Below are 23213 nucleotides of genomic sequence, written 5' to 3' on the forward strand. Positions count from 1 at the left end.
AGGTGACTTCAGGAGGGTGGCTGCATGCCCTCTCCCCTTTAATAGTGATCTCAGCCCAGGAGGATGGGGTTCCCGGCTCCTTTAATACTGATCTGCGGCCAGGCCCTATGGCCAAACCCCCACCAGGCTGCCAGTCTCTAGTGGCTCACAACATTTTGAATTTGTGCAGCGGGCGGTTGGCCACAGGGTGTGGCCTGTCACCAGGCCTTGTGTCCAAACCCCCAAAAGACTGCCAACCCCCACGCCACAAACATCCTAGGGTTGGCCTTCGGGCCAGGGGAATCCCATCCTCAGAGGCCAAACATATAGATTAAGGGGATGGGGTGTGCAGCCTTCCTCCACAGCCTTAATTGGCCTCAAGGACCTTATTTCTGAATGCCAGTTTTAATAAAAAGGGAAGGGGCAGCATAACTCTTCCCAAGCCTTATAAGGTCCCCGGGACCACGTCACCCAGCGCCAAATACGATTGGCGTGTGACACCCCTCCCCATGCAATCTTGGGCCCCAGGGGCACTATCCCACGGGGTCAAAATCTAAGGGGAGGGGGGCATGCAGTCCCCCTCGCCGAACCTTTACAGGCCCCGGGGACCTCATTGCCTTGGACTAAATATATTAACAAGTATAAGGGGAGAGCGCATAGCCCCCTACCCCAGCTTTCTTGGCCCTGGAGACCCCACCTCCCAGGGCCAAAATCTAAGGGGATAGGGCCGTACACACCCCCTACCTGAGCCTTATTAGGCCCAGAGTACCCTATCCCCTGGAGCCAAATACAATAAAAAAGGGGGATGGGGCTATGGGAGCTACCTCTCTGAACCTTCATAGGCCCTGGGGACCACAACACCCAGGGCCAATTTTTATTTCAAAGAGTCTTAATGGGCACCGAGACCCCACCCTCTGGAGCCAAAGCCATTTAAAAAGTGGAGGGGGCATGTAAACCCCCTCACTAAGCCTTATCAGGCCCCATCCACTAGGGCGGAGTAATAAATAAAGGGAGGTGGCCGTGTGCCCCCCGCCGAGCCTAATTATGCCCCAGGGAACCCATACACCATGACCAAAATGTAAATAAGAGGGGAGGGGGCCACATACCCCCGAGCATTTGTAGGCCCTGGGGCACCCAACTCCTAGGACAGAACCTTTTTTAAAGGTGGGCACACAGCCTCACTCCCCAAGCTGTTTTCAGCCCTGGGGACTCCATCCCCCCGGGCCCAAAGCATTTGTTGAGGGGAAGGGCGCACAGGCCCCCTTCCCAAGACATTTTGGGCCCCAGGGCCCCCATCCCTGGGGCCTTCATTATTTATACAAGTGCAACTCTGGGGACTGTGGGGGATGCCCCAGGACCTCCGCTGCCCCAGCCGTCATGGTGCTGGAGCTGGCAATGCTTCCATTCGTTCGTTCGTTAGCTTTATTTCGGTAAAGAAAAATACCATAAAAGCACACCACAAATCACAAATTCATAATTTTACAAAACAACAAGCTATATATAAAAATCCTCAGAAGTAAAATGTTAACATAAAGAACTTTAAATAAACTTTTTCCCTCTAAAAATTCATACCATATTATGGGATTATGCGAAAATGCAGAATTTTCCATAATAGGTATCGGGAGTCAAATGCATATCTCACTAGACACAATAAATAAGATAACAATAAAACATTTCTGTTTAAAAGATATAAGAATATATGAACATAAAAAAATCATTGGACAGTAAAAGATTGATAAATGCATACATTAAAATTCACGAGTGAGTTCATCAGTGGCCACTCCCACCGTCTACTGTTAAATTTTCCCCTATTTTTTTAAGCGTACTCAATCTACAATGCCAAATGGAATCTAAATATTTTGCCAAACAACAAGCCACTAAAACAGATGGATCAGATTTAAGAACTCTCAGAGCCAATAGACAGTTCCTAAGGCCCATTTTTCTACATAATGGAATAATCCAACAAGCCCTCTGTTTATGGTATGCAGAACATTGAAAGAGAACATGGGTTATGGATTCTACCCTAGCACAGCCCATCTGGCACATCTTAGAAGTACAATAGTATTAGACCATTTGTGTGTTAGGATACGCAAAGGAAGAGAACCTATCCTAAATCTGGTATACAATGCACGTGCACGTGGAGAAAGTACTGTGTCCATATATTGCTCAGATTCATAGTGGCATTTGATTTTTAGAAAGCTGCCAGTCATAGATGATGATGGGACTGCAGACAATTGTGTAAGTTGGACATTGAGCCAAAATGCATCCTTCAGAGTCTGTGTTGCATTTTTTGGAATAGATGACGGATCCTTCCAGTATGACCCCAGACCAAGTAATACGAAGGTCCGTTCTACGTACGCACACCACTTAATTTTTAGACTAGTGTTATTGACCATCAAATTAGCTAGCCCGCATCTATAGGGAGTAAGAGAATCTAGTGACCATAGGCGAATCCAAAACAACAGAGGCCTGAGAGCAGCAATCTGGCTAATGGGAGGCAAATTTAGATCCATTCGAATAGGAAGCATTGGGGTCCTGGAGGGAACTCTTAACAACGACCTTAAAAAAGAGTTTTCCACCCTTGTCAAATCGTCTAGATTGCAATGGCCCCACAATTCAGCTCCATAAAGATTCCCCCCCCCCCACCCTGCTTGTGATTTATAAATTTCAATAGCAGGTGTCATGACGAAGCTAGGAGATCTAGCTTCAAATCTTACAATACCACTCGAGCGTTGTTTCAAGCGGAGGTTTGCTTTCTGGAGATGGGAATGCCACTTATGTGAATCTTCTAGTTTCAGACCTAAATAGTCGAAATCATGAACTCTTTCCAGCGCGGCACGCTCTAGGTAAATAGGTCGCCGCATCCTGCCTTTTTTGTCCCCAAACACCATACATTTAGTTTTTAGTCGATTGATTTCCAGGCCATGGTCATTACAGAAATCCATGAACCTCGAAAGCAGGGTTGAAAGGCCTGTAGCTGTTTGGGATATCAACAAGGTGTCATCGGCAAATAGGAGGCAAGGAATCTTCTGCCCTCCTATTTTGGGGGCATCATTGGAACACTTCATCAGATAGGGAATGCATGCATTTATAAATAGAAGTAATAAGGTAGGGGCGAGTACGCAGCCTTGTCTCACGCCACGAACAGTAGGAAATTCTTCGGTTAATTCACCTTGCCGACCCCATCTAATTCTGGCATAATTATCAGTATAGAGATCTCTGATGATATTTAAAATAGAACAGGGGACTCCCAGTTTAGTCAAGACCTCCCACAGTTTGTAGCAGGGTACTAAATCGAAAGCTGATTTTAAATCAACAAATGCTACAAATAGATGACCTAAGTCCACATCAACAACTTTTCATTTAATGGAGATAAAACGGAAAATCTGGTCTATTGTACTGACTTTTTCCCTGAAGCCCGCTTGGAGGTGACTTAAGATTTGTTTTTCCACTATCCATTTCCTCAGCCTGCTCAACAATTGGTGGCAAAATATTTTCTGAAGATTATCGAGAAGGCTGATAGGTCTATAGTTTCCCAGGGAATTCCTCTCTCTTGTAAATGGGCACGATGATTGCCTTTTTCCATGAGTCAGGGTAGGATCTAGTAGTCAGAATGGCATTAGAGAGCCTATTAATATATGGACTCCAGATGTCCTGGTTCACTTTAAACATATCTGAGGGGATCCCATCCGACCCTGGGGCCTTTGCTGCTTTTTGGGCAGTAATGGCCAGCACAGTTTCATTCAATGTGAAGGGAGGCAGGGAGGACATAGGCGAGTGAGATGCTGTCAACTCGCCCAAACTTGGTACATCGCAGGCCAGTGAGGAGCCATACAGTTCCTTAAAATGGGAAAAACAGGCATCAGGAGTAATATGGGACTCCAGATAGGGTGCTCGGTTCTGGTAGCTATGAGAGACCAGAAGCCAGAACACATCTGATATGTGGTTCCAAACTCTTAAATCAAAGAAAATGTAGTCCAGTTTGTTACTATATGAGCCCCTGAAAAAAGTTGGTCTGGCAGGAGTATCAGCTGGAAAGCGGCCGTTACCAAGACGGAGACCATGGAGTAACATAAGGTCTATTACCTGCGTAGCCCTAACACAAGGTTTATATGGATTTTGTTGTATGGGATGGGGGGAATATTCCATATGCTGTCTTCAGGCTGCATAACCTCTATGAGGTCTGAATTAAGTTCGAGTTGGACATTAAAATCCCCTGCTATTATAATGTGGTATTTTAAACAGAGGTCCGGGATTAAAGTATTCAATAGCTCAATAGTAATTGAGCGGTGGTTGGAAGGACCCGGCCTACTATAAATGTTTATACAAAGAACAGGGGAGCCTGAGATTGGTTGGATATCAGGGGAATCTAAATATACCTCCTTAATTCCTCCCACCTCTGCCGATTTTACCCAGGTACATAAGCCCCCTACTGCCCTACCTGCTAAAGATGGCTTAGCTGGTTTAAAAAAAGAGCTAAATCCCTGTCTATACGTGCAGTGTGTTGCCCAAGTTTCCTGAAACATACAGACATTGAAGTTTTCAACATATGCCCCCCACTCAATGTCAGCGAGTTTGCCATTGATGCCAGCCACATTCCAGGACAGAAGTTTTGCTGTCGCCTGAGCAGTGGAACAACTTAATTTACTAAAAGCGTCATCTGGGGGATGGCTATCAATGAGCTCCACCAGAGGTGGATTTGTAAGATTATTAGTAATGTCAGATTGTGATTCCAGAGGTGATACAACACCTGGACTGGGTAAATTAGGCAAAGGACCTGTAACCGGTGGATCTGGGCTAAAAATGGAAATACAAGAGTTAGGAAGACATAGCAATCAATGTCAGAGGTAGCCCCCTGGAAATCAAGTTCACATGGTGCTTGGCCACTGGGAACAGGACCGGCGCTAGTCGTAGGAGCTGAATCTGATGGTGTGCCTTTGTGAATCTGATGGCCTAATGGCCTGAAATCTTGATAGTCTTCAGAACGGCTCGGAGCCAATTTGGCTGTTCTGGAGGAAGGATTCAGCTGCATGTGACCAGCAGGAGGGCGGCTATTGCTGAGAAAGATAAAAGAAGACTTCCTATTTGTGTTACGTGCTTCCATATCTAGGAGACCTGTTACCAAATGGGGGTTTTTGAAATTGGGTTTTATGAAGTCCCAGCTACCGGGTAGGCCATTTACTCGTTCGGCAGATAGAATATCATCATGGATAACTGAGCCACAGCCTCTGACGTGTCTCAACCAGTGCGAGGCCTTGTTAACAAGTGAGGCTTTGTCTTCCCGTGTGTTTGGAGGCAAAGATGGAACATTACACATGTATATATAGTTAATATTAGTTAAGTATGGATTCCGACAAAAAGCTTTTGTAGTGTCCCATTTAAAAAGAACGTTAGAGGAAAGAAAAGTGTTACTTTCGGAAGGGGACACATGCCGGCTGTAGAGACACTGCCTTTCCATAGGGCCTGCTGCACTTGCTGGCAATGACAGGGGCCCAGTTGACAAAACGCCTTTTACAAGCGGATGTTTAATTGTCACAGGATTTGGCTTAGGCTCACGAGTAGAGAGGAGATGTTTACTTTTGAGAAGGGTGGTGATTTCAAGCAGTAAAGATTTTAGCTCGCCTACTTCGCTCTTGAGGCTAGACACCAGTGCTAGCAAGTCATCTTGCAGGGGAGCGCTCTCCGTATGTGACAAAGTCATGGGAGTTAATCGAGGATTTTCCAGATCTTGGGGGGCCAAAGGGGAAAAGCAGTTAGTGCAGGGAATTGCGAAATTTGTTGCGTTGGCTTTTACTACTTCAGATTTGAGATGGGATACAAAGAGAGTAGGAGAACTTGCGATTTTAGTAGAGTCTTGGGAGGCTAACATCTGGTAAGGAGAGGTGGCGGTTTGCGAGTTGGGAGCAGTATGTGATCTTGAAGTTAGAAATGGAATAAGAGTACCGGTTTTCGGCTCCTTTCGTCGAACTTTCTCCTTTTATTTAAAATCTGTTCCACCTCTTCAATCAGGTCGTCAATTTCCTTAGAAGCACAATTGGTGTGGGGTAGCATGGCCTTATTTGTTTTAGGTATTTTAGATTTAACAGAGCCCAGTGCAGGGCTGCCTTTCGCCTTGCGCTTCCCCATTAAAGAATAAGACTACAAAACAATGTAAAAAGAAGATTTTTAGAATTATGTCCAGCACTAAGTAGCCGGACGCCGTACCTTAGGGCCCGGGGGGGGGGGCCCAGCCCGGCTTCCTTCGGTCTCGGACGGGCGCTGACGGTGATGCGCGGTGCGCTTTATAGCGCCTGCGTTGTAGTTTGAGTAGCCCCAGGTGAGGGGGAGCAGGAAAGGGAGCCTGGGACTTGGAGTCCCACCAGGCTCAATGCAGCAACCAACATCAACCAACAGCGGTGATGCGCGGTGCGCTTTATAGCACCAGCGTTGTAGTTCGAGTAGCCTCAGGTGAGGGGGAGCAGGAAAGGGAGCCTGGGACTTGGAGTCCCACCAGGCTCAATGCAGCAACCAACAGCCATTCAGAAGGAGCAGCTATTTATGAGGCTCCCTCCGGGCAGTAGTAGTAAGTTGGTCTGTATCCCTGCCAGCATCATTGTGAACAGGGAAACAGAGCACAAGTCAGCTTCCAGCCAGCGGAAGCATTTTTAAATCTCCCTCTGGCTGGGAGCAGATTTAGTGTTTGCTCCTGTTTGGCGGGAGATCTGAAGATTTACCGTCTTGGCAGAAGCAAATACATGTTTCCTTGCCCAAGATAGTGTGGGCAGGAAAACTACTGTGTCCCGGGAGTGGGCTTCCTGAGACACAGTAAGTGAGCTGGCCTCGGGCCATTAAAGGCTCAGAGAGGGGAGCCACGTGGCCCCCCTCCTGTTTAATAAAACTGATGACTCTAGGTGATGGGGTCCCCAGGGGCTTTTTAAGGCTGGGGGGGGGGGGGTCATGTGCTCCCCTCCCCTTAAACATACCCAGCCTTGGGGGATGAGGCTCCTGGGGCACTAAATGAGCCGGGAGGGCACTGATGCCCCCTCACATATGTGTATACAAATGGCAGCTGTCACTTTGCCTTTTTATTCTGTGATCCCTCTGGACCCCTGCACGTTTGCTGATTTTTAATTTTGGCTCCAGGGTGGGTCCCTCTAGGTCCTCCCATGGGGCGTAGGGTGGGCAAGGTATCCCTACCTTCCCCCTATATAATTTTTTTTGTTTTTAAACTTCAGGACACGGGACTCTGAGTCCTGTAATGGGTTCCAGCAACATTTTTCTCGTGTTGATGACAGCCAATCAGAGAGCTGACTCCATTGGAGACTGAATCACGCAGGAGCGACATGGTCCAAGAGAAAAAAAAGTTTACTGGGCCAATCAGAATGCTCTATTTTTAAATTGGTGCTCCCACAGACTCTTGCGGCCCCAACCATCCAGACAGAAAAATATATTTAAACCTTAACTTCTCAAAATGTACTGAATGGATTTACACAAAATCATAGAAGCACAATCTGCGAACCAAGATGTAGCTTACTGCCAAATTTGATTTATTTCAGTTCAGAAGTTTTTGCTGTAGCCCAACCTTAAGAAGTCAAATACATAGCAATTTTGCTTTTGGGGCCCCCCTATTTTTCCAGGCCCGCGCTGGACTGATCACCCCAAAACTTTCCAGAAAGGAGCTGAAGTGAATTTGGGTTCTTTTCTTCACAGTTTTGAGAAGATTAATCAAATGTCTCCAAAGTTATTAGCAAACCAAAAAAAGGCATTTCCAATAAAAAAGCAATCCAAACTATAAAGCGGGGACCACAACTGGTGCCCCCAATTGCAACCACCAGCAAAATGTAAGCACTGGACATGGTCTGACTCTCTTTAGTGCTATGTTGGAGCTAGGGAGTTACGTGCACAAAAAAACCCTACGCAACAACACTGAAAAAATAAATCCACCCTTTTACTCTTATTTCTTTTGAATCTCTACAAAGATTTCTGTCCTGCAATGTCTGGAATGTAAATGGATGTGTGCAATCCTGTACTGAGTTCAGCCTGGATTACAGAGGAGAAGGTCAAAGAACGATCTGCACCATTTTACACAATTAGATAACAAACCAGATGTTTGTGTAGGGGTGGCTGGCACCAACAAAGGCAGGAGAGAAGGAATTTCGCGGTGCTGATGTCATTTCATCACAGCATCGAGGAGGGGTGAGGCTGAGGGTAAGAGGCTCGGTAACTGATCCTTTTTGTACTCAAGTCATATTAGAGCATTTTACAATTTAAAAGCAGGGTCATGTTAACATCCCGATAAGAATACAACATTGAGGGGAATAATAACGGAAATATAATGTTTACATAGGTGTTTTAATGTTGGCCTAAAAATTACTAGATAACCAAAAAAAACTAACTAACATTTCCCTTTTAGAACTACTGTAAAGAGCACGAGGTGGACAGGGACGATATCAGTGAGAGCACAGACAGACATACAAATAATTTGGGTCGGTGCAGAACGCAAGTAAAATTAAAACTCCGCACTGACAACGGAAATAAGCTTGGCTTTATCATAGTGAAATATTTGCACAAACTTCAATAGCGCACCAGAGCAGAAGCTTCTTTAATATGCACAATAGGAGCAGCCCACGGAGCGAGAAAGCAGCCTTCCTTCTCATCCTCCGGGCAGTCACAGAAGAGGCAGCAGCAGCGCGTGCTTCCCTGCACACAAAGGGTTAAGCAAGGAAGCAGCAATGCACGCTTATTGGCCCTCGAGAGGCTTTTGGCTCTTATAAGTAGGGACACTGGGATTATGCCATTGTGCGGCTGCGCTGATTCTCGCATAATTTAAATTAGCATAATTTGCCACATAAACTGTCATCTGCTGCATAATCTGCAGATTTTAACAAAAAGGAAATTTCGTTTCTAGCTCAAAAGGTTGAAAGGTTACTAAACGCTCCGCGTCATGGGTTGCCAAGCAGTGGAAGGTCCTTTGCAAAGCTCGACTGGTCACTTTTCTGTTGGTTACTGCCACATCTGCGTGTTTAACTGGGACTAATGAGATGTAACCAAATGCCCATACAGTATCACCCAGTATAAAAATGACGCAATAATGAGGTAATAGTATTACAAAATGTGCTGCATTATGCCGCTTAATTTCCTGAACCCTGCCGCATATTTTTGACCCTCTCCTGCTGCATAAATCCAGTGGCCCTACTTATAAGGCAATTAGCACTTTGGGTGAAGTGCATCAGATCTTGCAGGACACCATCCAAGGGCACTGAATAACCACAAAAGTGGGAGACCGAAGGATGGTTCCATTTAGAGCCTGAAGGAGTCACTGTACGATCATCCACAGCACACTCTGCCTTCTGGATACCCACGCGCAAACTTACACGCACAACATATACACCCAAATGTGCAAATTTGTTTTCTTAATGTCACAAATATATCAGACCATAAACAGACTGCCAAAAGCACATTTCGCCGGCCCATGCGGCATTGACAGCTCTTTAAAAATAAACATATCTCTGCAGATACCACTGCCCTTGGGAGTATACCTGGTGGGCAATGATGAAAAACAGATTCAAGAATGAACAGATTCATTCTTAAGGTATACTTCAAATTGATCAGCTTGAGGTCATGGATACATTCATTTGAGATGGTGTGTGAGATCTGGAATAATGTTATATTTGTATTACCATTCTGAAGCATCTTTAAGACTGTCTGCGTGTTAAGTGAAAATTACAAACACAAATATCAGGCAGATGGGAAAGACAAACAAAGGCATTGGGGATAGTATTTTTGAGATAGTCCAAAATTCTAAAGTCAATTTGAAAATGAGTTTCTGAACCCCTTCCCAAAAGCCAATTACGTCTGCGTTTCGACTACACCTAATCAAAGGTTATAAACAAGACTAAGATCATTTATTTGAGCAGACCAATAACAATAACCCCACAACTTGATTTGGCTAATTGGAAAATAAGGCTCTGAATCCCTTCCCAAATGCCAAGTGCGTCGAAGGCGTTTCTACTAAGCCTAATAAAGGGGCATCATCAGGACAAAGATGATTTATTTAAGCAGACCAGTAATAATACCCCACAGTTTGATTTGGATTTATAGACTATCTGAAAAATACTATCTGAATGCCTTTATTTGTTTGTTTATATCACACCATACATCATTTAAACTGTTTTTTTTGTGTAAGAAATCTGTGCACTAATTGTGCAAGTAAATATGCTTGGAAGTTTGGCATTTCTTTCATTCGTTTACAATAATAATTCAATAAGTCTTCTTAAAATCATTGTGTTGGCACTCTAATATTAATAATGTGTGTATATTGTGCTGATTTCCATGCATTTTAAATTGATTGACGGTATAACGACTTTTCCTATCTGGAACCACTATTGTCTACACAGTCAATATCAGTACCAGGCACTATTAAAAAAAACCAGCTGTTTACTTTGTTATGCTGTGAGCAAAAACTCAAAAATGTTTTAAATAAACACTATTCATATCTCTCTTTTACAAGTGTAAAAGTGGGTATTTTTGTGCTACAAACATTATATAAGAGGACTGCACACATTTTTATTTGAAGTATGTTTGCCTCCGCTTATGTACTTCTGCATGTCCAATATCTAATGAAAACGATTTAAGATCTCTGATCAGCCTAACCCAAAGCTATAATTATAGACCAGGTGTCCTGCGGAGTGCGTCACAAATTTGCTGATTTGAATGCATCCCTGGAGGCTGCTTATATTTCACAATGTGCATGGTATTCGAATGTGCCCCACCTCTCAAATTCATTTACTGTGCTCCTGTAAATATCCTACATGACCTAACGTGAACTCTCAAATATTCTGGTGTCAGGCAAGGACCAGATCTATAAGAAAGTGGGGCATCGGCCTCGATGCACCACTTTACTTGCTTTCCTCTACCACGCCTAACGACACCATGGGTGTGCTGTATTTACATATGGTGCACCATGGCGCATATTAGGACAATAGCATCAAACTTTTTTACACTATTGTGGCGCTTTGCTCCAGCAGCATCAAAACATTTTTACGCTATTGGAGCAAAGTGCAAGGAGGCCCATTGATCACAATAGGTGCATCCTTTTAACACCTTCTCTGAGCAGGCATTAAAAATGATGGCAAAAATGGCGCAATTAAATCTTGTAGATTTCCTTGCACAATTTTTGCGGGCCTCCTACTGCTGGAACGCCCCCCTTGCATTCATTATGCCTGGCATAGACAAAGTGGCACAAGGGGTCGCAAACTGGTGCAATGCCTGCACTGCGCCACTTTGTAAATATAGCGTGGCTATTTTTGCCTTGTTGAGCCACATTAGTGTAAACAAACTATGACTCCAATGTGGCACCATGAGGTGCTAGGGCCTTGTAAATATGGGCCTAAGTCTACACTGTGAGTTGGGGCTTGTATTTTTCCCCAGACACTTCTTATATCTGTAGTACAGACACAGAGAAAGTGAGTGTAGCTGGACCTATTGGCCTGTAGAAGAGGACATCAATGTGCTAAAAGTACTGAATTTTAAAAGTTGTGCATCTAAGTGGGTCCACAGGTCCTTGTAGCTAAGACTGCAACATAGTGACAACAAATAAAAATAAAAGACTGCTTTGTCAGTCTATGCTCAGGCTTAGCACAATTGTCAACTTCTGCACACAAGCATCATATCTAAAAAATAATATACGCCTATAAGATCTTCTAGTTGGCATATCCAACATAAAATTGAACAGAATAATAATATGACTTTATTTCAGTCTGTAAATGTGTCTCTGTGTTAATAAACTAGCCTTGTAAAGTCCAGCATGTAATTTATCACCTGGCAAACTGAGACTGGGCCATTACCATGAAAATTAGGGACAAAAATAAGAGCAGGTGGCTTGTTCTAAATAGGTGCATTCCTGTGTGTGCCTTCAATATACAAATTAATGTCCAACACTGTGTGGTGCTCTTCAACAGAAAGCACAGAGCTTCCACCAAAAAATAAATGAGCCCCTAAGCAGCTGAAAAAAGTATAAAGGTCAGTGTAGATATCCAAAGTGTTCAGTAGTCTTTATTTTTGGGAACGCATAAATTTGGTTGCACCATCATGTGTCACGGAAGTGACATCACCATGTAATCGACAATACATACATTGTGTGCCTTAACGTCACTAATGTAAAGTGGAGCAACCAAATCGTATTACTGAAGGTGCATTCACATAGAAAAGTAGTAATTCATATATCTATGTGTTCTAATCTTTGAACTTATTCATACTGAATTGTAACACATAGCTACATGTGTACTTGTGCATTCTAATTATGATACTGTGGTGTAACTACATATAATCACATTTCATTTATAATTCCTGTCTTCATTTATAATTGTAAAATGCACTCATAATCATGTACCTTGAACGTTGAAATGTCATATTAACTTTGCATAACCAAAGGCCTGAAATGTTAGTTTCATGTATTTAACCTTCAACATGTAATTTTGCTTGCGATGTAAGCTGATTTGCAGATGCATCTGTCGGAGTCTACAAGTTAATGAAATTCATATTGTGTATCTGAGATAGAGGAATATGGGAGGATACTTTGGCAAGGACAGGGAGCGCTAACAAACTAAGAAGATTCCTGTTTATGAACCGGGATTCAAGAGACCCTCAAGGTCGCCCTGAATGTTTGATTCGTGGGATGAGAAACTGAAGTGAGTTGCCAACTTCAACTGTGCAAAAAAAGAAGGAAAACTACTGGTGTTGATGATGTATACATCTCAAAGGTTCTATAGTTTTTTTCTTTAGCACTTTATCATTTTTCATGACCAGACAAACAGAAACATCCAAAAGCCACAAAGTGGAACAATACACAATATTTGTTGTGACATCAAAATGACACAGAAAAAGCAGTAATTCAAGTCCTATGTTCATATACATAGAGTGTGAGGTTGTTGGGGATGGGAGTGGATTTGGGCGACCCATGTGGAGAGGGATACAAGGGGTTTCCCCCATGTGGTTTGGCATCCTGGGAGCACAATGTAGATCGTACTCAGGAGAGGGGGATATCAGAGGGACTCTGACCATTCAATAGATAACAAGTTGTCTTGAAGAGGCTACCAGATGTATTTTGGATGTGCAATAGAGTGCTGCATTGTTGTGTATAATTAACTCATCATGCCATAGTGTACTATGTTTTTAATCCAGGCCTAGGAGGAGGGGCCAATTCCTTTGCCCCAATACAATGCTATCTCTCTTTTGGTTAAGATAAAGGCCAGTAACTATACGAGTATTTTTTGGGGCATCCACTGCGTATCCCAAAAGCACCGGCAATGCCTCTGGCTCCAGTCTCATCTCAGTCATTCGGGAAAGGCAGTCAAACACTTTGGACCAGTATGCACAGATGTGTGTGCACGTCCATGTCAAATGAGGAAAGTCGGCATCTGGGGCTTTGAATTTCAGGCATTGGGAGGATCTAGACGGGTCTATGACGGTCAGGGCACTGGCTGTCACATAGGCTTTGTGTAAGAACTGGAAGTGGAGAAGTTTATGTTGGCGGTTGGGTGAGACAAGTTTTATTTGTGAACAATACTACCACTCCTGGTCTGTAAGAGGGCAGCCCAGGCCACAGTCTCATGGTGTCCTAATACTTGTGTCATATGTGGGTTTGAGGGTTATGCATGCATGATAAAGTTTGGAAACGAGTTAATTGCCATCTGTGTCCAATATTAATAGCATCAGGAGGGTGAAGTTGTCCGAAGACAGGGGATAGGAGGGAATACGTGTCCACAGGGTGCCATGTATACACTGGAGTATTAAAACTGTCCATATGAGAAGCATGTGCAAACCTGTTGACATCTGCATGTTTCATGTGTGGGGAGATGGTCGTCAGGGGGGAAAAAAATTGCATATTGTGTGTAGTTCATGGCTGGTCAGCATTTGTTGGACCACCTTCTCAAGAGTTAATGGCAGCAATGGGTTGCGGGTAAGGGAGAGTGCAGGGGAGTACAGAAGGCCACTCCCCAGGACACGGCAGAGCTTCCTCCATGCGTAACTCATGGTAGACAGTGTTGGTATACAGGGAGTGCAGAATTATTAGGCAAATGAGTATTTTGACCACATCATCCTCTTTATGCATGTTGTCTTACTCCAAGCTGTATAGGCTCGAAAGCCTACTACCAATTAAGCATATTAGGTGATGTGCATCTCTGTAATGAGAAGGGGTGTGGTCTAATGACATCAACACCCTATATCAGGTGTGCATAATTATTAGGCAACTTCCTTTCCTTTGGCAAAATGGGTCAAAAGAAGGACTTGACAGGATCAGAAAAGTCAAAAATAGTGAGATATCTTGCAGAGGGATGTAGCACTCTTAAAATTGCAAAGCTTCTGAAGCGTGATCATCGAACAATCAAGCGTTTCATTCAAAATAGTCAACAGGGTCGCAAGAAGCGTGTGGAAAAACCAAGGCGCAAAATAACTGCCCATGAACTGAGAAAAGTCAAGCGTGCAGCTGCCACGATGCCACTTGCCAACAGTTTGGCCATATTTCAGAGCTGCCACATCACTGGAGTGCCCAAAAGCACAAGGTGTGCAATACTCAGAGACATGGCCAAGGTAAGAAAGGCTGAAAGACGACCACCACTGAACAAGACACACAAGCTGAAATGTCAAGACTGGGCCAAGAAATATCTCAAGACTGATTTTTCTAAGGTTTTATGGACTGATGAAATGAGAGTGAGTCTTGATGGGCCAGATGGATGGGCCCGTGGCTGGATTGGTAAAGGGCAGAGAGCTCCAGTCCGACTCAGACGCCAGCAAGGTGGAGGTGGAGTACTGGTTTGGGCTGGTATCATCAAAGATGAGCTTGTGGGGCCTTTTCGGGTTGAGGATGGAGTCAAGCTCAACTCCCAGTCCTACTGCCAGTTCCTGGAAGACACCTTCTTCAAGCAGTGGTACAGGAAGAAGTCTGCATCCTTCAAGAAAAACATGATTTTCATGCAGGACAATGCTCCATCACACGCGTCCAAGTACTCCACAGCGTGGCTGGCAAGAAAGGGTATAAAAGAAGGAAATCTAATGACATGGCCTCCTTGTTCACCTGATCTGAACCCCATTGAGAACCTGTGGTCCATCATCAAATGTGAGATTTACAAGGAGGGAAAACAGTACACCTCTCTGAACAGTGTCTGGGAGGCTGTGGTTGCTGCTGCACGCAATGTTGATGGTGAACAGATCAAAAAACTGACAGCATCCATGGATGGCAGGCTTTTGAGTGTCCTTGCAAAGAAAGGTGGCTATATTGGTCACTGATTTGTTTTTGTTTTGTTTTTGAATGTCAGAAATGTATATTTGTGAATGTTGAGATGTTATATTGGTTTCACTGGTAATAATAAATAATTGAAATGGGTATATTTTTTTTTTTTGCTAAGTTGCCTAATAATTATGCACAGTAATAGTCACCTGCACACACAGATATCCCCCTAACATAGCTAAAACTAAAAACAAACTAAAAACTACTTCCAAAAATATTCAGCTTTGATATTAATGAGTTTTTTGGGTTCATTGAGAACATGGTTGTTGTTCAATAATAAAATTAATCCTCAAAAATACAACTTGCCTAATAATTCTGCACTCCCTGTATTAGCTGGGTCCAGTTTGAGGCCCTGTGGTATGAGAGAACTCAGGGAGATGGTTCCCACTTGGTCACGTTCAGGCTTAGTGTAAGGGAGGCAGGCATCTGGATGAAACCAGTGAAATGCAAATTGACACTGTGCTGCACGATAGTACATTTGGAAATCTGGGAGCCCACATCCAAGGTTATGTAGGTTTAATTGGCACTCAGTTAGAAGAGAGCAGATTCTTATTAGCCTCTGAGGAGAGTAGATTCCCCTTGAGACTTGGAGGGATATTGACCTCTCTAGTCTTTATCACTTTGTGCGGCTTTATGCTACACAACACCTCTGTAAGTCAGAACTTCTACTGCGGCTTCTCTTACTCTGACACTTTCCAATATTTCCTGAGAGATAATTAAGATTTCCTTTAGCTTAGTTTAGGGTATTTAGATTAACTTCATTTTGCCAATGACTAGCCAAGCAGACTGCAATCTATATACTGATCATCAGCTCTTCTTTCTTATCTTTTGCATTGCTGCAACTGAAATTCTTGTTTGCCTTATGCTTGTAAAATTTAATCTCATTCAACACTTTACTTCACCTTTAGTGATTCTGTATTCATGTATTATGTTTTTGAGATTCATTTACAGACGTTTGGCCCTTGATTTTAATAAACTTTCGAACTTCATCTTCTATCTCCGGGATTTAATGTGTGACCAAATAGGTTACAATGTTAATTGATTTGAAGTGTTAATTTTAACTTCCCTTTACTACTTGAGACTCCTAATAAGGTCTGTTGGAAGAAAAGAAGCAAGAATATGGGCCCCAAGCTTCATCATTTTCAATCTTCAGCTGATTCTGATGAATCTTATAGCCAACCCATGTTTCGCCGCTATGGATAGTTCACAAGCGACTTTATCAGGGTCTCAATCAAACAAAACATACTTAATCAAAACCTTAAAAATATTGCATTTACAAAGTGATCCATCACCAAACCATTGGTGCAGTAAAGAAACACACCTGTGAGTAGTCAACAAATCGCTCACATAATAAGATAATCAAATTAGACAATACCCAAACTAAAGAAGAAACACTATTTGCAAGAGTGGATATATGACACAACATCGATAATATTCAATGAGTGTAAATGCCGTAAATTGGAGAGTACCCAAAGCTAAAGATGAAACACAACTTGCAAGAATCAGATATATGCCACAACAGAAATAATATTCCATGACTGTAAGGCTCATAACTGTGTTTCCATCCACCTTCTTGATACATCCACCATGCATAAGGGAAAGCACCCCAAGTGGCAGAAGAAAGTAAATAATATGGAAAACCATAATTAATGTAATACCGGACATTACGATTACCAATTTCCTGGTTATTTGCAGCGGTATTAGTGTATTTAGTAAATACCAGCACTCTGGAGAGGGGCATTGACATCATGCAGTATTACTAAATGTGATGGTGGGTTAATTAATCCAGCCACACCCGCTCCCAGCTTTGGAGTAACAATGCTCATACAGAACCTGTTGGACCAGGTGCCACTTCACCTGCTTCACTTAGGGGATGGCTTTAGCGCTGGTGGAGCCTGGTGCAACAGTCTCTTTTTGCACCCCCCACCCCTATGACCTCCCTCATTACCACCCCACAAATGTGCCCCTCATCTCTCCATAGCCCCTTTCACATACATTTCATTTGTTTTAAAGCGCTGATAAAGGCTGGCTTTACTATTCTACTCAGCTACCCACATAAAATACAGATCAACTTTTTGCTGCAGGCATATTAACCCTCTGCACTATTTCATGGTGAGGTAAAACTGCCACTAGACAAAACTCCAATCTCAAGCAGGAATATTAATCACAAGAGTTATCTTGACATTTTTATTGCTGCCGAAAAGCTAAGCAGACAAGCAACCCTGCATCAGACGCTTTTAAACTGTAAGTAATTGTTAAACACTCTTTCACCCCCCCTGAGGTCAGTGCCCCCCTACATGTCAGTGCCCAGGGCGGCTGTATCAGTTGCACCCCCTAAACCCGGCCCTGGCTGCACCAGCTACGCCCCCATCTCCAAGCTGCTGCTGCAGCTCGCCCCGCTCACATCCCATCCCTATGTCAGGCAGCCTTTATTTTTTCAGCACTGGGCCTCTCCTGATGCTATTCAATTCACTGACACGTGCAGAGGAGATTTAACAACTATTTCTAGGAGGTGTGGCTTATTAAGACATTTGCATGACCTCGTGATGCCACATTTAGTTTGTAAATGGCTGCAATTTTGTTGGCTAGCACAGTGCGCTTCTTGTATTATTTAGTGCTTTTTAAAGGTGACTCAGAGTCGGGCTGTGATTCCAGCTGCATTAGCAAAATGCCATTACCAGCTCAACATTTTCATAAATGCTTAACGCTCTTTAACATGGCCTTGCTCTGGCACTTTTCATTTGTACCTTAAATTGAGGCGTTTGGGCTCAGGAATCCTTTTCTTTAATTTGTTGTCTTTCCCAGTGTCTGTAAAATAGAATCATATGTACATGTATAATTAGGTTACCTGTGGTCTACCTTAAACCTTAACCACTTTGCATTTATTTAGAACTTCACAAACAGATGTTCTACAATGGCAGAGACAACACTAGAATCCCTATTTAGTTGTACACTTTGCTGTGTTGTGCTGCAATGCTTACTTCAAGTTGGTGCTTTATTTGTGCCAGTGGTGGGCACCTGGACTGACTTTTGGGGATTGGGGCGTATTTTTCATAATTAGACTTTGGCCTAGCGCAAGAGAGAGGCAGTAAAGGGAGAAAGGAGGAAGAGAAAGGTAGGAAAACAGTGACAAAGAGAGAAAATAGGGATTAGAAGGAGTATAAAAGAGGGATATTAGAAAGACAAGGAAGTGAAGGGTGGTGATAGAGGCATGAAGTGGAATCAAAACTAAGCAGGAGTGGTATTCAGAAACTACGTCATGCAGCACAGCAGGCGGCAGGCTCCTAAGAAGAACTTTAGGGACCCACACTTGCCATTTTATTAAATAAAATAAGCACTTCTTGAAGTCTTCAACTATGCCTTTTTAAAGTGTCTATTATGATTACTTGGAAGTAGCAGGATGAAAGGACGTGAAGTAAGGATACATTGTACGAAATTGCATTTTAGAAAAAGTCTACAAAGTTGTTGAAGGTAGCCTGACAAAGTAATTGTTCTAAAGCGTATAACATCCATTATAAGGAAAGGGTTAATGATAGATCATACTCTAAAGAAACATCCTAGCAAACTGATCGAAAGCAGATTAAGCCACAAATCATGCTCTTCAAAGAATGCTTATCGACTTAATGGGTCACATAGGCACATTTTTTGGAGAGCCAATGGTGCTGGTGTCCCACAGGACAGGGCACAGGCCAGTTCAGTGAAGAAGAGAATGGTCCTGCCGGATTGCACGGAATTCATGATGCACAACTCACGTGTGGCTCTTAGCCTCAGAGAGCATCCTGCAGCATTAGCAATTGCTGTAGAAATATATATGTATTATTATTTCGCATGTGGCATCCGTGCCAATCACAACCTTCTAACTGATTGCTGTACTGTAAATCAGAAAAGGCAAGGTTCAAGATGAGAGTTCTGGGGGGAATAACAAAAAAAACACCAGACCCTGAAACTTGAGTCCCTTTGCACCTACAGTGTGAAAAACGGATGTGTTGCTTTAGTTCAAGAAGGAAATTAAAATTCGTACACGTTAGCTTCCTCGAGGTCCTAACGTCGATCGTCATGAAGCAAGTCTCACAACTGGCGTTAGATGGCCCTTCAAATAACTATCACTCCAGTGTTTGCACCACCTCGGAACAGAAAGCAGCAACAGCCTGGATCTCTTAAATGTCAGGCCATGAGCGCACTCTACTCCCAAATTATCTTTTAGTTACATTTAACAATGTAATCCACAGCATCCTCCCTCAGCCTCTCAATACAACTATGGGCCTAGATGTGTGATCTTGTTTGAATCCCTTCTAATCGATTGCAAGCACCAAGTAATGGCAGCACCTGACATCTTATCAGCTATCTCAAGCCCTTAGCGGTCCGCAGAGATCACCTTTGTCACAGATTGTATTCACCCTATACCTGTCTCCACAAATACTGTGTTCATCAGTAAATAACTCTGCTACATCGTTTTTATGGATAACACATGATTAGACATCACGTACCAGAAGGACCATCTCTGATACCCTTACCTTGGTGGTCTGTCTAAGCTGCATCAAGGTTGGAGGCATGCCTTCTGGCTTTGACTCAGTCTGTGCACAGTTGAGATGCTGCTCACTGAGCCTACCTCTTTCCATCTCAATTGGTCTACGTCCAAAGGTGGCATAACACAATAAGCAAAATTAAACAATTAAGGAATTACTTTTCATGTAGATCTCTTTCCACTGTCAAGCCCCCTCTGTCAGTCTGTGGCTTGCCTGGGGGAAGCTTCTACTCCTCCTCCCTCATAGAGGACTGAGTTGATCTTGCCATTGGTTATTTGATGCCTTGTTTACGGTAGCATTTACTGGTATGTACAGGGCCACTGGAAATAAGTGATTGTTCGGCTGCAGCGATTATCACATAATTGTAGATTTGTCACATTGGCCAGCTAATCTATCATCTTCTGCATAATCTGCAGATTTTAACAAAAAAAATGTTTCTAACTCAAACAATTAAAAAAAGGACTAAAAATAGAGCAGCACGTGTCACCTTGCAGCGGAAGTCCCTTTGCAAGGGCTGGTCACCTTTCTGTAGCTGATTGCTATGTTTAGGTGTTAAACTGATACAAACTATGTGCGATTAATGCCCACACCGTGTTAACAAGATTCAAAATAACAAACTAATGAGATAATACTATCACAAGGTGTGCCTCATAACGCCACATAATTTGTCCTTTCTTGTTCCATAATGTTCTTAACCCTGACGCATCATTTGGCCCTCAGCTATGGAAACGTTCCAGCGGCCGAGGGTATATACATGGGGGCCTGCAGAAAACCATCTCCCCACTGAGATTTAGTCAGTCTTCCACCTGACCCATCTTTGGGCTGCTTCACTTGGCCTAGCTCACGGGGCTTTACACTTGCTCCTTATGCCAGAGGTTAGCTCTCCAGATCTGGTACGTCACGGGAAGATCAGACACACAGCTTACCCGAAGAATCCCGCACTAACAAATCTCATTCACGTTCATGACGGATGTCAAATAGAATTCAGGTGCGTGTTTTTTTCTTTATTTTTGATTCGTTAGATTATAAATACTTTTGGAGTGTCGAGCCCCGGTCCTACAAATATAACATTGACTGAGACAATGCATGCGGTTTGTCTCTTTGGACAAAGCGGTGCATGCTGGGATCTAATACTGAGTGTGTTCACAAACGCGGGAAAGAGGGTGATTGCGGCCTCCTTATGAGTCACGGCTCCAACCTCTGCAGAGTCTGCAAGTTTGAAAAAGATCGTTCTTGTTACTAGTATGAGTCACGGATCCAGAGTCCAGACAGAGTCCAGAGGTTTTGCAATAAAAAGATTGAATTATCGCAGCTTCACATGTGCAGTGCGCTGGTGCATTAGTACAGCTGTCTTTAAATAACTATCCTATTTCGAGTCATTCTGTACTTCCTGGAACAGAGCACATTAGCGATTTACATGGCTATTATCCTTCTACATTCTACTTTCGGAAGAAATTATTGTAAATGATGTACTAATTTTAAAAAGCCAATTCACAAAGCTCTGCCTGAGTGTAGTTGTAACTTCTCACTGAGGAGTTGAGCTGTGTCCCGATGTATTGTTATACAGGTTACATAGCAGGGCTGTCGCGGTTTTAACACAGCAACTGATTTGTGACCAGAAAATATCTTTGTGCTGCGAATGATGTCCTAATTTGGGTCTGTGCAAAAACTTACAAATGATAAGATTTGCAAAAATCCTGCCTGTCAATAAGGCACAATCCTTTAGCAAAACTACGAAAGCGCCGTGAATGCGGGGATGGAGGACTCCAAGAAAGAGCAGACATTCATTCCTTGTAAAATCTGTCCCTTAATGGAACAGGGGCTGCAATTTAAACAAGCATTTGCTCGAGTTAGAGCTATTAGCGTTGTAAATTACTAACTGGACTTTTCTTGTCACACAAATTGAAAATGAAAAGTAGAACAGTTGACATAAGCAAGCCGATTTAAAGCGCTAGGACCGCAGTTAGCGCGAAAGAGAGGCACAAAAAGAAAAAGAAGTTCGCTCGCAGTCAAACGTATCGGCAAACATACAATTATCCATGTAACAGGGTCGATGGCCAAAGCGGTAACAAAACGTCCCCAAGGAGAGACAAACAAAGCATTTACCAATGATAACAAAAGATTTTTGAAAGGCAAGCCCATGAACGAGTGATAGTGATGGGCATGCGGTGGGCGTGGTTAAAAGCCCCTAGAGACTACAACAGGCCAGAAGGCTTTCACGCTCACCCTAAAAAGTATTTTCCTCAAGAGTTTTCCAGGGCTCCTTAGATGTGGTTCAAACTGAGAAGTGTTAAATAAAAGAGAGAGTGTCTCTTTGAAGCCAGGGAGCTTCTCACTGTCATATTGTTTTGTGGCAGGACTACTACCATAAGTGCACAGGTAATTACATGCCAAAACCTCTCTTATCTTATTCCCTTGTTGTGGGTTTCTACTGAAAGAAGACTCCCAACTAAACCCTACCATCTTGCTCACACATTGTGAAGAAGATTGTGGCTGAATCAGTCTGAGTGGGATAAATACCAAGCATTGGCAAAAATCAATAGGTTTGGTGTTGGCTGCCATCCTTTTGCCTTAGGCAGACCTAAAAAGGGCAGAGCTGCCCAGAACTCGTCTCTCAGCTAACTGTTGAAATAGTTGTGTCTGCAACTTTAGTTTAAAGATGCCGCAGAAACTGTCAGCATGGGAGCAAAAGTTTATTTCCCTAAATTTGGGGTTCCTACCAATGGTAACCAAGAAACTCTTTGAGCTCCAGGATTGGGGTAAGTACTGCCAACTCAGTTTGCAGGTTTGGGACCAATAACCTGGGGAAATTCAACAAACCTGCCAGGAGTGTGTATCTAGACTCTGTCTGGAGGGCGAGAGCTGACTGACTGCTTAGAAAGGGCATTGGAGGTGTCATTATTTGAGGAAGATGCTATTCTGTAAGAAAGGATTTATGAAGGGGCAATGGTGAGATAAATCAAAGCTAATGCTGTTCCAACGGTGTGAGCTTCCAGAAGCTTCGGAGAGTTAAAGAAATGTTGATCGCAGTCTACAGTTGTACTTTGAACAAAATCTACAAGGACCAAGAAGAAGATTGACATCAGCAAATAACATTCACATTTGCCATCTCCGGAGGACACCAAGCTTTTTTGTATGGTGTACCCAAGAAACAACTGAAGAAGTAAGATCCACAGGACCACGAGCACTGCAACATCCTCCTAACTGGTGCCAACCCATTCGTTGTTTACCTGAATCAGCGAGGGTTGGGGCCTGCATCATGAAGCAGAATTGTTAGCTTGTATAGCACTAGAACCTTGACATTGCCATGGAGTGCGCCATATGGGGGGGCACACCACCGGGAGGTCACTGATGAGTGGTGACCACAGGCGCTGCCAGCCACTAAAAACAATTAATCCAGACACAAAAGTACAATGGACCAATCAAAGGAGGGACAGATT

The 23213-nt window shown here is 43.3% G+C and overlaps 1 protein-coding gene across 2 annotated transcripts in view; it reads right to left on the minus strand.

Annotated features, from left to right (window-relative positions):
* CORO2A (coronin 2A) overlaps positions 1-23213 on the minus strand; it is a 322094-nt gene that overhangs the window by 233423 nt on the left and 65458 nt on the right. The window contains exon 2 of one of the 2 annotated variants that reach the window (XM_069236575.1): positions 17995-18055. The exons of the other annotated variant lie outside the window; for it this stretch is intronic. The gene's annotated coding sequence lies outside the window, so the exon portion shown is untranslated. The remainder of the gene's footprint in view (positions 1-17994; positions 18056-23213) is intronic. 2 annotated transcript variants of the gene reach the window in all.

The sequence above is a fragment of the Pleurodeles waltl genome, chromosome 1_2 (assembly GCF_031143425.1).
Source record: "Pleurodeles waltl isolate 20211129_DDA chromosome 1_2, aPleWal1.hap1.20221129, whole genome shotgun sequence".
Classification (NCBI taxonomy): domain Eukaryota; kingdom Metazoa; phylum Chordata; class Amphibia; order Caudata; family Salamandridae; genus Pleurodeles; species Pleurodeles waltl.